The sequence below is a fragment of the Misgurnus anguillicaudatus genome, chromosome 5 (genome assembly GCF_027580225.2).
Source record: "Misgurnus anguillicaudatus chromosome 5, ASM2758022v2, whole genome shotgun sequence".
NCBI classification, from domain to species: Eukaryota; Metazoa; Chordata; class Actinopteri; order Cypriniformes; family Cobitidae; genus Misgurnus; species Misgurnus anguillicaudatus.
Window position 1 is genome coordinate 17,198,909 of NC_073341.2, and position 17,134 is coordinate 17,216,042.

The 17,134-nt window shown below is 39.4% G+C and overlaps 2 long non-coding RNA genes across 2 annotated transcripts; one reads left to right on the forward strand and one right to left on the reverse strand.

Moving 5' to 3' along the window:
• Positions 1–3,437: 3,437 nt before the first annotated feature.
• Positions 3,438–8,039, reverse strand: LOC141363936 (uncharacterized). Its single transcript, XR_012369632.1, has 4 exons — positions 7,625–8,039; positions 7,320–7,423; positions 3,802–3,873; positions 3,438–3,712 (listed from the first exon to the last, which is right to left on the reverse strand). It is a non-coding gene; the product is annotated as an uncharacterized lncRNA (long non-coding RNA).
• Positions 8,040–8,948: 909 nt separating this feature from the next.
• LOC141363937 (uncharacterized) lies at positions 8,949–10,204 on the forward strand. The gene is made up of 3 exons (XR_012369633.1): positions 8,949–9,359; positions 9,476–9,534; positions 9,693–10,204. It is a non-coding gene; the product is annotated as an uncharacterized lncRNA (long non-coding RNA).
• Positions 10,205–17,134: the final 6,930 nt, after the last annotated feature.

Here is a 17,134-nt window from a genome sequence, read left to right on the forward strand (position 1 = left end):
ATGCTTCTAAAATTTACACACTGCACCTTTAAATGTAGCACACTGAAAAAAAATATTCACTGAATTCAATCAATTTTTTAAGATAAGCGGTTGCAATCAATTTATTTAAGCTACATTTAAACAAAAAAGATTAGTAACGTAAAATAAAATATAAAACTTTTGTTTAAATGTAGCTTAAATAAATTGATTGCAACCACTTACCTTAACAAACTGATTAAATTCAATGAATATTTTTTTCAGTGTACTGACACTGTATACTGACACAAAATATCATAATCACGTATGAATTATGAACAGACTATTGGAAATATAAGTAAAACAACTAGCTAATAATATGCCGTGTTTGGACTAAAAATGGAATAAATATTACTCCTCTCTTTAGAAATTTGAAGTAAACATATAAACTCAATCAAAATTTCTCCAAACATGCACGCCTTTGAACCAAAAGCCCAGAGGGATATTATTTTGTAAAGAGCTTTCATGATGAGCATGCATTGCATTTTTCTCAATGAATGCGACTGAGGGTAGAGCCCTGCATTTCAGCCCAAGCCCGACCCGACATTTTTACACCCCTCAGGTCGGGTTTCGGCCAATTTTAACCTCACAGCTGATACGCGGGCGGACCTCGAGCTTATTTAGGCTTCTCCGTCTTTTTATATTTTTCAATTTAATTTAAATAACATTTTGACAGACGATGATTGCAAAACAAACGTAGTAAGACTTTTAACCTATAGCACGAGTCCGCTATAAGCACAGCCAGCCACACATTTACAATGCAGCTGTTGCGTATTTAACAGCAGTACCGCAGCGCACCGGGACTAAAACCTTGGATACTGCGCATAATCTATGCAAACAGCATCCAATACATAATCTATATATGCATAGCGAAGTTGTAAGCAGGTTGCATGTTTATTCGGTTTCATGTTTATTTCGTTTCGTTTTGTAGCTATAGCCCTTTTCATTTTTATATGTCTGCCCCCGTTGCAGCTGCGAGCAGCAGAGCAACCTGCCTCCGCTTTTAAAAAATAGTGTGTGCAGATAATAAACGTTTAAACTAACACTGTGATATGCTGAAAATATATATTTTATGTAGTTGTTATTATAGACAAGTGAAGTGTTGATTTGAGAGTTCAATTCATCAAACATGTCGTCAACTTGCTGTCGGCTGCTAACCGCTTGTTGGAACAAACAAAAATACTCTAAAATGTAAATTAAAAAAAGAAATATAACTATTTTGCCATTTAAAACAAATCTGAACTGCTTTAATTGCTGCAAGAGTAGTACAGCTGTATAAGGAATCTGTGCAAGGAGTTATTTTTTGCTATTTCTGCGGATTTCTTTTGCAAAATCTATGCGGAATTTTGCACAATAATTAAACATGTTTTAAGCACATTAAGCACATTCATTTGAGAGAATGTGCGCTGTGAATATTACAAAACAATAAAATATTTTATAATTACATTTTATTAAAGGATTACCCTGAATTAAACTGGACCAACATGAACCAACAGATAATGAACAATGTGCTGTCACGACCATAGAGTTTTATATAAAATACATATATTACTGTCTACAGTGTAACAGTAAAACGAAAAGGCTTCTCATTATGAATGTAGCCTATATCAAGATAATTTCATCTGTTTAACAATTTATATTTATCTTGTAAACGGATTTGAAATAATAAATAATTGTCGCGTCACTTAGCAATAGAGATCTCATCTCATTATCTTCTCCGCGGTAAGTTTTATTTCAAATTTTAAGTTTTACACATTAAATATTAAATAGTTTGTGCTTTCTCTCATAAAAACCTCACAGCAAATAGCACATACTTCTAAACACACGCGATGCAGTGACTATATCTGCGGTCACAGATTCCTAATGGGGAGAATTAGGAATTCTATTTTCCTCTATTTTCCTCTATAAGGCCTATATTTTCTTCTTTTCTTTTATTTTCTGAGCACCGGACTTGTGCTGAGTCTGACCGGACATTTTGAGCGTACTGAACTTCAAATCAAATGAATAAAATATTTTCTTTATATTTAACAATTATTCCATAGGTTCCAGTTCTGGGCCCCCCTCTGGGCCCACCCCCACCCTGGGCCCGGGACAACAGACCCGTTTGTCCCCCCCTGTCGGCGGGCGTGTCGGCGTATAAGCCGCAGATATGCGCCGATATGAACGTTTGTTACAGAAAACATTAAATGCATTTGAAAGATGTAAGTACTTGTTTGTCCAGCAGAGTGCGCCATACTGGTTGCTAATGGCGACCCAGATCACTCACTGTAGTGACACCAGCCAATCCCCCCACACCCCCTTCACTTCAGTCAGTCAGTCTCTCAGTTCAGGTGGCTGCAGTCACGCAGTGTCTTCTTCACAACATTGTTACACCTGGTATTAAGACGCGCTTTGGTCGATTGGATTATAAATGGACAAGAGAGACGCATTCCCGCTTACATTTGGTGTTTTTAATCCGTCTCTTTGTCGACTTGCGAGTTAAAACGCAAGCGGGAGAAATGACGCGAGATGGAGAAATGACACGTTTAAACTACACGCAGCCGTGCACTTATATAACACTATATGAGATTACTGCTGCTTGTGTTGTTAGTTAACACACTCATTTCAGAGCAATTGATTCAATAAGCTCGCGCAACTCTACACCCTTGCTAAATAAAAGAGGCGGAGCGAAGACGCATTAGTTTTATTAAAGTCTAAAGTTTGCACGGACCCCTGGGTTTGTGTTATAAAAACGTTGTGCACAAGCACAACATTAAACATAGCGTACATTAGTATGTGCTCCGTCAAGCATTGTCTTCGTAACTGTGAGTGGCTAACTAATTTGTGAAGTACACAACTTACTGTAAAGCTAATAATCAATGACTTCATAAGTTTCTCTTTATAACGTTATTCTCGTCAAAACTGCAAATGATGCAAGTTTTATGTATTTTGTTCTCTTTGTGTTTTAAAGTTATTTATAATAAGTCAAGTTTACTGTTTAGTGCACTGATATCCAACTAATTTTGGATAATAAAGTTTATTGTTAACTTCTTGCCTATAGTACATATCTTTGTCACATCAATATAAGTGTTGGATCACCACATTTGTGAGTGATCACCACATTTGTGAGTGATCATTGCATTGCATTGTATTTATTCATAGTATATTATGTTAAAGTATATAGTGTATTCTATGTACAGTACTTTAGTATAATATACTGTAGTATATACTGAACTATAATGTACACATAAAGAATATCGGCCGATATATCGTTATCGGCCTTTTTTTACTCCCTAATATCTGTATCGGCATCGGCCCGAAAAAACGCATATCGGTCGGGCTCTAGTTTCTTCCATCATTAACAACTAATTAAATGTTAAAGAAACAACTAAGTATGTATTTACTGCTATTGAAATGATTTTACAATATAAAACAAAGATCAGTGAAATGCAATGAGCTACTTTTATCAAATTGTGGAACATTTATACATCAATATGAAAAGTACACTATGAATATGCAACCATTGAATATTCATATAATCATAATAATGTAATTCTCTAAACAAAAAGTTACTGGGAAAAATGCAGAAGTGCATTTGAACTAACTCGAGATAAACCTGCAAATGGCTGAACCAAAACACAGAGCAGTTTAAATGTCACGTTTAAGTGGAGGGTCACTTCTTCTTGCCATTCAGACACTGAAGACTTAATCACAAGGTCTGTGAAAAGGAAACAGAATATATACAAAATTAACCAATAACTAATGAACATAGATATGCATTAGAATTTTGTTAACTCCTCAGTTTACCTTTTAAAGCTTTGACTGTGTCCTCATCAAGCTTGACATGAGTGTCCGTTTGATCCGTCACTACATGGCACTCTACAAGTAACATTGAACATACAGTAGGGTTATAGGAGGCTTAACTCACTGACACTGATATAATGCAACCTGTGTGTACAGGATATGCTTTACTTTGATAATTGTGTTTTATTTTAACCAAGGGCATTTTCCATTGACATGTCTATTGTGGTCTTGCTTACAAGAAAAGTTCGCCTCTGTTTAAGGAGATTTAAGGAAATCAGAAGTCATGCCAATGCACTCTATGCACGCTTAACTTCCACGTTTGACTCAAGATTAAGTTTCTGATACAGGAGATGTAAAGCAGAGTGACAGCAGAATCGCTAAAATTTACTCATTTGCTGGATTTACCCAAATTTACAACCTATGATGTGTGAAGAATTGTCCAGATGTGCAAACTGAGAAAGGTCGCAAGTTTTATGTGTCTTATCTATGTAATCATTAAGATATATATAGCTAGCCTGTACTAGCAGTGCTTACATTGTGCTGTTTTTTACAATTCGTCCAGCAGGCTAATCACATTAGTAAAATATTATTGTCTTTGTAATGTTGTCTAAAAGTGTCAGGTAAAATAAGAGAGACAAGTGAGATCTCACTGTTACTGCTATATGAGGAAAAAGCAAAACGAACAGAATTACATATTATGATATGATGCTGATAGTGTAAAATGTGACATTTAGAGTTCTGTTCTGAGTTTTACTGTTTTATTGTGGTATATTCACACCGATTGACAAAACATTTTTACTTGGTTATTTTTGAGTTAGTATCTTGAAACATTAGAGGATGTAAAAAACAAAGCAAAAAAGACTATGGTAAAATTCATAACCACAGATGTTATTTTCAGAGAAGACAAACATACCTTTTAGTCTAGTACTAGCATTGCATTAAAGGGGGGGTTTAATGGTATTTCAAGCATTCTGACTTAGGCTGCGTTCACACGGTACCAAAATACGGTTGTCAAACCCGTATTTGAGTCCTTAAGACGGTTCCGTTCACACGCAGTTCGGTTATTTACGGGTTTGACAACCACATTCTATAACCGACCTCACACCCGTAACTTTTCGGGTTTCACAACCGTATTTACAGAGAATCTGTGCCGTGTGAACGGAATCGCACTGGACAACCAGTTGTCTGTCACGTCATTCGTTGCTCTTTGTGTTAAGATAACGTTACAGTGCATGAAAATGACTGCAAACTACGCAGCAGAATTGCTCCATAAGATTAATGTGATATTTATTATATTACCTTCATAGACGCCACAAACATATTACATTACGCATAAAATTGCGTGCAGCCCAATAAGTGAGATATATAAAGTTTAAACCTTAAAAGTGGACGATTAATATAATGTTAAGTGTATAATAAAAGGGATATATAAAATTAGCTGTTTTTTTACTCACCTTTTATCTTCAGTAGAGCAATAAAGAAGATATTTTGCAAAAAACCCATCTGTGATTCATATAATGCAAGGCAAAAGATGCGTCACTTTGAGAGGTCAAAAACCAGATATATCCAGTACAAAAGTAATCTCCATGACTCCTGGTGACATTTTTTGCTGCTTGTGAAGCAAATCGGTCGGCTTCTGCAGGATATCGAACGTTATTCACAACATTATTAGCGTCCATACAGAACTGTTGCAACATATAAAGTGCGCCTTTTACACTCCCGCTCCCTAGGTGGCGCTAAGAGGCCGGTTTTGCCTGCAGTTGGTAAACCATACTCTCTGCGCCACCTACAGAGCGGGAGTGTAAGCGCACTTCCTATTTGGCTGCGTTAATGGTTTAAATAAAGTTTGATTTCCTGCAAAAACGGATCGATTTGCTTCATAAGTCATTATGATTACTTTTATATTGCATATATCTGCTTTGGTAAAACGTGCAGTTGCTGAAACTGATTTTATGTTCATTCATTTTGGAAATTAAAACTTTAATAAGGAACCACCCTAGTTAATTTTTCTCTGCACAATGGTAAGTGTTACACCAGACAGCTGTTTTTGTTCATTACATAAATAAAGTTTGCCCATTGCATAAATAATACTTTTTTAATATATTCGTCCGTCACTATGGTTACAGGCGCCGCGTGTAACTAGAATACGGGTTTGAGGTCGGTTGCTCGTTCATATAGGCAGTGTTCTATTTGTGTCTTTAATTTGCTGTCTGAACAGGACACTTCCAGCCTCACACCTGTAAGTAAATACGGTTGTCACTCCCGAAATTTTGTCGTGTGAACGCACCCTTATTAACACAGTTATAGAGTTGTTTCCTCATGCTAAACGTAGGCAAAGTGTCAAAAATGCAGTTGGGCGTGTTTCAGAGTATTTCTGTACCGAATGCACTTCGCCAGGGTTCGTACAAGTTTCGGCTATTTTTTTTTCGATTACGGTTCTAACTGACGTTTCAGGGGTTTTCGATACGCATCACTTCTTTATATGGGCTTCCGCCGGAAAACTTCCCCCGGAAAACCCCGCCCAGCCGTCAGTCAGCGGGAGACGCTAGAGCTTGTTAACAGCTTATCACGCCACTCAGCTTTGTTTAATTTCAAAACTCAACAAGGCACAACAAGAAGTGTGTTTTTGGATGTAAGGAGAAGACATCCAGCCTTATGGAAACAATGGATATAGTTTATTATCCGGATTAGCAGCGGAGTTTTGCGTGTGTGTTTGATGCTGTGGATTTTCAGAACCGGGTCATGACGAGTTACACGTGGTAAGTAAGACTTCTGTCTTATGTTGGAAATAGGCGCGTGTATATTATATAAATGACACGAACATGTAGTGAATCATAAGTTAAAACAGTGTTGTATAGTGTTGTATGACTCGTACTCGCTCCTCCCGTGTTATAACTCCTCCTTCTTCATTTTTTCGTACGTTATCGGAAAGATTCGGTAAAGCTAATCTTTCTTTTATAAATCTGATTAAACTAAAGACTCTTCAGAGATATAAAGGATGTCATACTGCTCTATAGGTACTCCAGATTAATATCAGAAATGCAGAAACAGCGTGTGTTACGTGAGCTTTAAAGCGTAACTAAACCCCTGGTCAGAGCCTGACTCCACCCACTGGCAATATTTGAAAAATGCAAGAAAAGTTGGCAGATCCCAACGGAGATAGAGAGGACGAACTAAGCTTGTACCAAGTGTGTGGTGAGATTGTAACAAGGGTGTAGTGAGTTTGAACCTGATTAGTCACGACATATTTTTTGGACCCAACATCCAATAGGAAAATTCAACTGCAGTAGCCACCGATCAACCTGAAGAGGGCAGCACTCAGACGTTTTTACACCATATATTGTAGTATTGAAACACTTTATATCCAAATGTCAAAAAACTTACACTAATAAAGCATCATTCTTACAGATCATTAACTAAAAATAGTTGGTCTAGGGTTTAATTACTCTTTAAACAATAGCATTAGAAAAAGGTAAAAGTGATCTAAATGTTATACGAATACTTTAGAACTAAAAACTTACCACCAAGAATAAGTATTTTTATGGGCCGTATCTTCATCTGTTCATCTCTACTTTGACTTATTAGAAATTCTCGGCTCTGATTGGTCAATTTGAATGCCGCTGTGCTAAAAAAAGACAGGCTGTTATGATTTCTGAAATACAACAAGAGAAACTTTACTCACAAAAAATGTATGTTCCAAAAGCCACACAACATACACGCTTGAAGCTGGGTTCAAATTAAGACATACTGTAATACTAAATGTTCTACTTATTTAATAGTTCACTAAAAAATCTAAAAAGCAAAAATCTGTCATCACTTAACTTACCCTCATGTTCTCTCATTCATCTTCAAACAAAAACCGAGGTACTTTAATGAAATCCAAGAAACGTAACGTTATATTTCCCCTCGATGTCAGATCCACTTGATACTTGAACTAAAAACTGCTCACATTTCAAAAAGTTAATCGCAACAACAATAAAAACATCGCCGAAGTAATCCATGTGAATCGCGTTGTTTCAGCCAAGTCCTCTGATGATCACTATATATAATTTAACAGTTTTAGTTTCAACTTTTAATCCACATTTACCAACGATCACGCACGTTGTGTATCAAACAACTGAATCAGGAAGCCAATGTGACGTACTGAATCCCAAGAACCAATGAGGTTTAGTCACGTCCGTCACGTGTCTTGTTTGAATATAAACACTAACAAATGTATGTGGATTAACTTTGTAAAATTTTTATATAATGCACGTTCAATGATATGATGTTGACATTGCAATGTTAGCCTATTAAAATGAATGTACATGTTTTTTAAAAAATATATGTTTTTTTCTCAACACTAAAACTTCTGTAAAACCTCTAAAACTTCTGTAAAAGTATGCTTGTGTTTAACATATATTTTTTTAAATGTGTAATTTAAGATATATTTTTTCCCAGCGTACCTCTAGTGCTCTTTTTAGAAATATGTTAAATGTATGCTTGAGTTTAGCATACTTTTTTAAAGTGTAATTAAAGATATAATTATTACTAGTGTACCTCTAGTGCACTTTTTAGAAATACATATAAAGTATGCTTGAGTTTAGCATACTTATAAAAAGTGTAATTAAAGAGATATTTATTACTAGTGTACCTCTAGTGCAGTTTTTATAAATACATTAAAAGTATGCTTGAGTTTAGCATACTTTTTAAAAGTGTAATTAAAGATATAATTATTACCAGTGTACCTCTAGTGCAGTTTTTATAAATACATTAAAAGTATGCTTGAGTTTAGCATACTTTTTAAAAGTGTAATTAAAGATATAATTATTACCAGCGTACCTCTAGTGCACTTTTTAGAAATACATTAAAAGTATGTTTGATTTAAGCATACTTATAAAAAGTGTAATTAAAAATATATTTATTACTAGTGTACCTCTAGTGCAGTTTTTATAAATACATTAAAAGTATGCTTGAGTTTAGCATACTTTTTAAAAGTGTAATTAAAGATATAATTATTACCAGCGTACCTCTAGTGCACTTTTTACAAATGCATTAAAAGTATGCTTGAGTTTAGCATACTTATAAAAAGTGTAATTAAAGATATAATTATTACCAGCGTACCTCTAGTGCACTTTTTAGAAATAAATTAAAAGTATGTGTAACCAGGTCAAAAAGAGAACATGTAAACTATAAAAGAATACGTGATTTATCTTATTTAAGCCCTGTGTTATGTGTCCTGTGCATAAAATGTGTATAAATGCCTTTTTTAAATGTGTTGCTGAAATGTTACGCTGGCCCTTTAAGAAACGGGACTGTAATGCTGCTGTGTTTTTTTTGTTTACTTCCTGTGTACAGCGTGGTTCACAACGCAGTTTTAGAGTGCACGTGCAGTGGGGAATATAGCCATCCAACACAAAAACCACAAAATAAGAATACTATAGTGAGATATAGTGAAGCTAAAAGCTTTTGAGTGTTTTATTTTATTTGGATGGCTGTGTATTTTGCTGATTGACGGCGATTTCTGTTGGGATACATCTCGTGTGGTGTGTAAATAGCACGAAATTGATTCTCAAAGAAGCGTAAGTGTTTATATATAATCAGTATATGAAGAGTTTTGAGTATATGAGTATTGAGTTTTGTGTATAATTTTATGTGGACCAGTGATATTGAAACATAGTTATTCTGTTTAATTAAGAGGGGAGAAAGTGCTTCGTAAGCCTTCTGTGTGTTTCCTGGGGAGTGTGAAGCATCAGAGTGAGTGTTGTCTATCTTTAAATAATTTCACAAAAGGGGTTCATGTGTCATGTACATGCATGTTTTATTGAAATGAGTGCAATTATAGTGTTGTTTTAATGTCATGTGTTCCAAATGTAAAAGGAAAGTTCTGTATTCTGTTTCTTTTATATATGCAGAGAAAGAACGAGTCTGTCATATGCTGTGATAGTGTGTGCATGTGTCAGAGGGGTGATAAAAAGTAAGTTTTAGACACTGTATTTTATTTTATTTTCTTTATTAGCTTATTTTGAAGTTATTTACTGTGATGTAACACTGATGTTTAAGTGTAAGAGAAAGTGTTATGTGGTGTAATGATACTTTTAATGTGTGAGCTGTATTAATCACACAAAAAGATGTAACATGTTATGAATGACTGTGTTTTCATGTATTCTCATGTTACTCAAGCAGCCTTATTTAGTCTTCTGTGCATTCAGGTGTTATATTCATGTGTCTGTTTGTTTTCTAAAAAAGGGCTGCTACCGTTGTCTATGTTAGCTAGTTAAACAAAGAGAATTCTGTCTTTTACTAAAAAGAAGGACATACACATTGTGATAAGAGAAGCAAACTTTATTGTTTTATTTTATTTCCACAAACTTTATTTACAAGCTTTACCTTTCCATCTCTACAACTCCAAAGTTTGCAAAATTAACGCTGCTTAACGTGCAGTCTGAAATAAAAGATCCCCGTTTAAATTTTATATCCTGTGTCCGGTGTCATCACTAATCCATTTCCCGGGCTACAGAGATTTTGGTACCAGGAGTGGGGTTTCATAGCTTATTTTGGGGTGACAGTCAGGTAGGAGAGAGAGCAACATAGACAACGGTAGTGGTGGAGGCAGGTCGAGAACCAGTGCCGCGGATGCTGATGATGTGAAGTGTGATGCGCCTGGAGAGCCTGTGGTAAAGTAGAGGTCTGTCTTCTGGCGACGCAGGAGGGCGTTTAATTCAGCGCTGACATCATCAGCAAAGGAGACAACAAGGGATTTCCTGTTCAGGCTGGACTGCATTGACTGTGACTGTTCTGCTACTGACTAACTAAGGTAAAAGCATCATAAGAACATGGATCAGGACGACGATGTGTTGGCTGCTCAGGCTGGAGCCAGCCATGATGAGGACAATGTTGCGGCTGTAGGCCATGGTGATGAAGGTAATCCAGTGACACAACTGCAGTCACAAATTTTGGAACTAGGTCGAAGACACGACCAAGTAATGTCTACCCTTGCTAATATGAGTAATGTGTCAACCAGATCCTATGTGTACATTCCAAGAGAACGTCAAATTGTACCATTTAGTGGTGATCTTTCTAAAGATGGTCAGACTGTAGATGAGTTTATTGATGAGGTTGAACGTGTAATCAGAGTGAGGGGTTTAAACACTGATGATCAAGTAGACTTTATACTTTCTCATTTAAGGGGCTCTGCCTTAGATGAAGTTAAGCTGTGTATGGGGGGGGAAGCAAAACAACCTCAAGACCTTTTTTCATATTTGAGGGGTGCCTTTAGAGAGAAACGTACCACACCACAGTTATTGCATGCTTTTTATGCACGCAGACAATTAGAGGGAGAAGATTTCCGTGACTACTCTCATGCTCTGTCCCAGCTTCTCAATTCTGCTCTTCAGCAGTCGACAAACGTTGTTTCTGACCCACAGCTCACTTTAAGAGACCAGTTTATAGAGGGGGTAAGAGATGCAACCCTGCGTAGAGAGCTGCGTAAGCTGGTTAGAGAAAAGCCTCAGTCCTCTCTGTTCGATGTTCGTGAAGAGGCTATGATGTGGGTTGTGGAAGACCGACCCCGTGGTCCCAATGTTGCAAGGGCTCGAAGCATGGCCAATACAGGTTCTAGGGAAATGCCAGAACAGTCAAACCCAGTCAGCACTACACAAAGTGACATGGCAGTAGCCTTACAAGAGGTAGTAAAAATAATCAGTCAGCAGGGTAAAGCTATTGGTGAACTCACTAATGCAGTACGTGAACTTACCATGCAAAAAGGCAGTTCATATAGCAGCCAAAGTGGGAAGCCAAAATTTAAGCCCAAGTACACAGAGGACGGCCAACCAATCTGCCTAAGATGTGATGGGGTCGGTCACATAGCTAGACAGTGTACCCTACCACGTAATTCCAAAGACCACTCCGCCACCACAGGTTCTACAGTGCAGGGAAACGGGGTCCCTCCATTGCGGTGAGCCGAGCAATGCGAGGAAAGCCTGAAGGCTCAGTAGGCAGCCCGTTAACTAAAGAACGTTTCTTGGAGCGTGCAGTTGGGAGGTGCCCTGAAGTTAACATCCACATTGGTGGTGTTCCAGTTAGATGCCTGCTAGACACAGGAAGTAATGTGAGTACCTTGACGGAAAGCTTCTTCCGAGAACACCTACATGGGGAAGACAAAGACCTTCACTGCACTGCTAAGTGGCTAAAGATAACTGCAGCCAATAAGCTACCCTTGCCATATTTGGGATATGTTGAATTAGACATTGAAGTGATGGGTTTAACTGTACCTGAGTGTGGGTTCCTGATTATTCGCGACGGGGATGCTGCAGATCCAGACTCCTCTCCCTTGGGCATCATAGGCATGAATATCGCTCAGAGGTGCAGACAGCTTGTACTTACAGAGTTCGACACCACCCTTGGAGGAAAGCTTGACTCTGTGTGGCGAGAAGCCTTTCATCGTGTACAGGAAGTTGAAGTAGTCAAACCACTGTCAATAGCGAGAGTAAGTGGCCAAAACAAGACATATGTGCCCGCGTCTTCTGTAGCCACAATTTATGCCAGAGTAAATAAGAGAATTAATGGTCCAGAATCCTGGCTGCTGCTGGAACCGGGGAACATGCCACTACCTGGTGGATTGATTCCCTTGCCTACGTTAGTGTCATCAGGTGATCGGGTGTTTCCAGTTCAAGTGGTAAACTTTTCTGTAGAGGATGTATGGCTGCCCTCAAAAGCTCATCTTGGAATGCTTCACCCCTGTCAGTGTGTTGAGAGTAACCCATGTGAGGTGAGGTTTCACCGCATCACTGTTGACCAGGAAGAGGTGACAATGGAGCAGGAACCTAAGCCAGAGTCTGAGACTGACCTAAAAGATCTGCTACATAGGCTTCATGTAGGAGGCACTCCAGAACAGCAGGAAAAGCTAGGTGCATTACTCATGAAATATGCCGATGTGTTTGCAGCCTGTGATGAAGACCTAGGATACTCAGATCGAGTGAAACATGAGATCCCATTGACAGATGATACTCCTATCTCTCAGCCATACCGCCGCATACCACCTACTCAGTTCGAAGAGGTCAGAGAGCACATCTCTGGGTTACTTAAAAAGGGTGTCATACAAGAAAGCTCCAGTCCCTATGCTTCACCGGTGGTGTTGGTGCGCAAGGCCGATGGAAGTCTGAGGCTGTGCGTGGATTATAGGAGACTAAATGCTAAGACCAAACGCGATGCCTTCCCATTGCCTCGCATTGATGAGAGCCTGGATGCGTTAAGCGGGGCACAGATTTTCTCAACAATAGACCTTGCAAGCGGATACCATCAAGTTGCAGTCCATGAGAAGGACCGCCACAAGACGGCATTCATCACCCCGTTTGGGCTGTATCAATACCGCCGGATGCCCTTCGGGCTTTGCAATGCGCCCGCCACATTTCAGCGCCTCATGCAGGCCATCATGAGTGACTTAGTTTTCCAGATTGTACTTATATACTTGGATGACTTGTTGGTGTATTCATCCACCTTTCATGATCATCTAGCAAGATTGGAAACAGTGTTTAAGAGGCTGAAAGAGACAGGGCTGAAAATAAAAGTGGAGAAGTGTCATTTCCTGCAGTCCGAAGTCAGGTTCCTGGGTCATCAAGTCTCAGCACAAGGCGTGAGTACGGATCCTGACAAAATAAGTGCAGTTCGTGAGTGGCCAGTTCCCAGTACTCTTAAGGAGCTCCGATCGTTTTTGGGCTTTTGTAGTTATTACAGGAGATTCATTAAGGGGTTCTCTCAGGTAGCCGGCCCATTGCATGACGTAGTAAATGTGTGCCTAAAGGAGAAAAGCTCAGTCAAGGTAGCTCAGGTTTATAAAAGCTCGTGGACCTCCCAGTGCCAAAATGCTTTTAAAGAACTCAAAGACAAGCTTACCAGTGCACCAACCCTTGGGTATGCTGACTTTACACTCCCTTTTGTTGTAGAAACAGATGCCAGCAACCTTGGGTTGGGGGCAGTTTTGCACCAGAACCAAAATGGTAGACAAACCGTTATAGCATATGCGAGTAGGAGGCTGAGAGGGGCTGAGAAAAATGATCAAAACTACAGCAGTATGAAGTTGGAGTTGTTAGCACTTAAGTGGGCAGTTACTGAAAAGTTTCGAAGCTACCTACTTGGGTCCAAGTTCACTATCATAACAGACAATAATCCCCTTTGTCACCTCACTACTGCCAAATTAGGTGCTGTTGAACAAAGATGGGCAGCTCAACTGGCAGTTTTCGACTTTAATGTCAAGTACCGCCCAGGACGGTGCAATACAGCAGCTGATGCCCTATCAAGGAGGCCAGGAGTGGATGGACTAGAACCTGAAAGTGAGGATGCGGAGTATGATGGCTGTGTGGCAATCTGTAACTCGCTTAAGAAAGGAACAGCCCTGGGACTAGACCTGCTGGCAGCAGGAGTAGAGCGAGGTGCAGTAAGACAACAACAGGCTTCTTTGGCCATGGATGATGATGATGTCGGGTGTGAAAATACCCCCACCTTACCAGGATATTCGAAAGCCGAACTACAACAATTTCAGGAATCTGATCCTACACTCAGTGAATTTAAAAAGTTCTGGAATCGGAAAAAGAAGCCTACCCGCCAAGAGAGAGTAGGGCTGTCCAAAAGCGTGCGTTCCCTGCTTAAACAGTGGCAAAAGATCAGAGAGAAAGATGGCCTTTTGTACCGTGTAATTGATGATGTGCATGTTGGGGAATGTCACCAGTTGTTGCTACCTACCTGTTTAACTGATCAAGTTCTAAATAATGTTCACAATCAGATGGGACATCAGGGTATTGAGAGGACCCTAGGGCTGTTGAGGCAGAGATGTTTCTGGGGAGGTATGTATGAAGATGTAGAGCGGTGGGTGAAGAAATGTCAGCGATGTGTACTGTCAAAGATGCCGCAGCCCAAAATCAGAGCACCCTGGACACCGTTTGTGGCCTCCCGACCGCTGGAAGTTGTAGCGGTAGACTTCACAACACTTGAACCAGCCACGGACGGGCGAGAAAATGTCCTTGTAGTAACTGATGTGTTCACCAAGTTCAGTCAAGCCTTTCCCACTCGTGACCAGAAGGCAGAGACCACTGCCAAGATCCTTTTACGAGAGTGGTTCTTGAAATATGGAGTCCCACAACGGTTGCACTCTGATCAAGGCAGAAACTTTGAAAGCGCTGTGATTTCTGAGCTCTGCAGACTGTATGGAGTTAAAAAGACTCGCACGACACCACACCACCCCCAAGGAAACCCTCAATGTGAGAGGTTTAATCGGACCATTCATGACCTCCTAAAGTCTCTGCCACCCGAAAAGAAGCGCAGATGGCCTGAACATTTATCTGAGCTTGTATATGCATATAATGTGACCCCACACTCATCTACAGGCTACTCACCGTACTATCTGCTGTTCGGGATCCATCCTCATCTGCCGATTGATGCTCTTCTGGGTCAAGAACCTGAAACAAACAATGGACCAGATTGGTTAATAGTGCACCAGGAGCGGCTCAGAGAAGCACATACTCGAGCTAAGGAATATGCAGAGAGAAAGGCTGTGGAGAGAGCAATGCACCAAGATGAGAAAGTATACTGCCCTGCTGTAGAGATTGGACAGTGTGTGTATTTGCGACATCGACCACCTGGCAGAAATAAGATTCAGGATGCATGGTCATCCACCGTGTACACAGTGGTAGAGATTCAGGGAACCACGTACACAGTAGAGCCTGTTGGAGGGGGCCCAGTTAAAAGAGTGCACCGATGTAATCTCAGGCCTTGTGAAAGTTCAGTCCCAGTGCCCATGCCCAGGAGTCGGAAACCCCCTATAAGAGAGGTATCTGCTTCAGTCTCTGAGTCCGAAGTGCCATCATTAGAGGCAGAATGTGTCTTGGTGGAGGAAATCCATTGTCCCAGGGAAGTACAGACAGTGACTCAAGTATCTGAAGGTCCAGAACTGCCAGTTCCTGAGCCTGAAGCCTGTTTCAGTAATGAGGGGCCTGAAGAGAATAATGTCTTTTCAGAAGGTTGTGAGGTACCTGATGATTCCTTGACGGCCAATCCAGTATCACTCGAGCCAGAGACTGAAAGTGACTACTTACCTGTTGAAAGTCCGGTGGCGAGTCCTGTGCCAACTCCTAGAAAGAAAAGGGAGAAAGGTGTTGAGTTAGAAGTGCCTTGTCCTGCACCTAGAAAAACACAAAGAGAAACAGCAGGGCAACACAGTAACCCAAACAGATTACCTAGATCAGCTTGCAATGCAGTTACCTTTAGTCCTGATGTGCTGTCCCAAGTGTTAGCTGGCATGGTTCTTTATACATCAGGAAAGTTGCAAGGTGGGCTAAATGATTAGTGTCTGTAGTCACCGAGGACGTTGACTAACAGCAGGGGAGAGTGTAACCAGGTCAAAAAGAGAACATGTAAATCATAAAAGAATATGTGATTTATCTTATTTAAGCCCTGTGTTATGTGTCCTGTGCATAAAATGTGTATAAATGCCTTTTTTAATGTGTTGCTGAAATGTTACGCTGGCCCTTTAAGAAACGGGACTGTAATGCTGCGGGAAGTTTTTTCGTTTACTTCCTGTGTACAACGCGGTTCAAAACGCAGTTTAGAGAGTGCACGTGCAGTGGGGATTATAGCATCCAACACAAAAAACACAAAATAAGAATACTATAGTGAGATATAGTGAAGCTAAAAGCTTTTGAGTGTTTTATGTTATTTGGATGGCTGTGTATTTTGCTGATTGACGGCGATTTCTGTTGAGATACATCTCGTGTGGTGTGTAAATAGCACGAAATTGATTCTCAAAGAAGCGTAAGTGTTTACATATAATCAGTATACGAAGAGTTCTGAGTATATGATTATTGAGTTTTGTGTGTAATTTTATGTGGACCAGTGATATTGAAACATAGTTATTCTGTTTAATTAAGAGGGGAGAAAGTGCTTCGTAAGGCTTCTGTGTGTTTCCTGGGGAGTGTGAAGCATCAGAGTAAGTGTTGTCTATCTTTAAATAATTTCACAAAAGGGGTTCATGTGTCATGTACATGCATGTTTTATTGAAATGAGTGCAATTATAGTGTTGCTTTCATGTCATGTGTTCCAAATGTAAAAGGAAAGTTCTGTATTCTGTTTCTTTTATATATGCAGAGAAAGAACGAGTCTGTCATATGCTGTGATAGTGTGTGCATGTGTCAGAGGGGTGATAAAAAGTAAGTTTTAGACACTGTATTTTATTTTATTTTCTTTATTAGCTTATTTTGAAGTTATTTACTGTGATGTAACACTGATGTTTAAGTGTAAGAGAAAGTGTTATGTGGTGTAATGATACTTTTAATGTGTGAGCTGTATTAATCACACAAAAAGATGT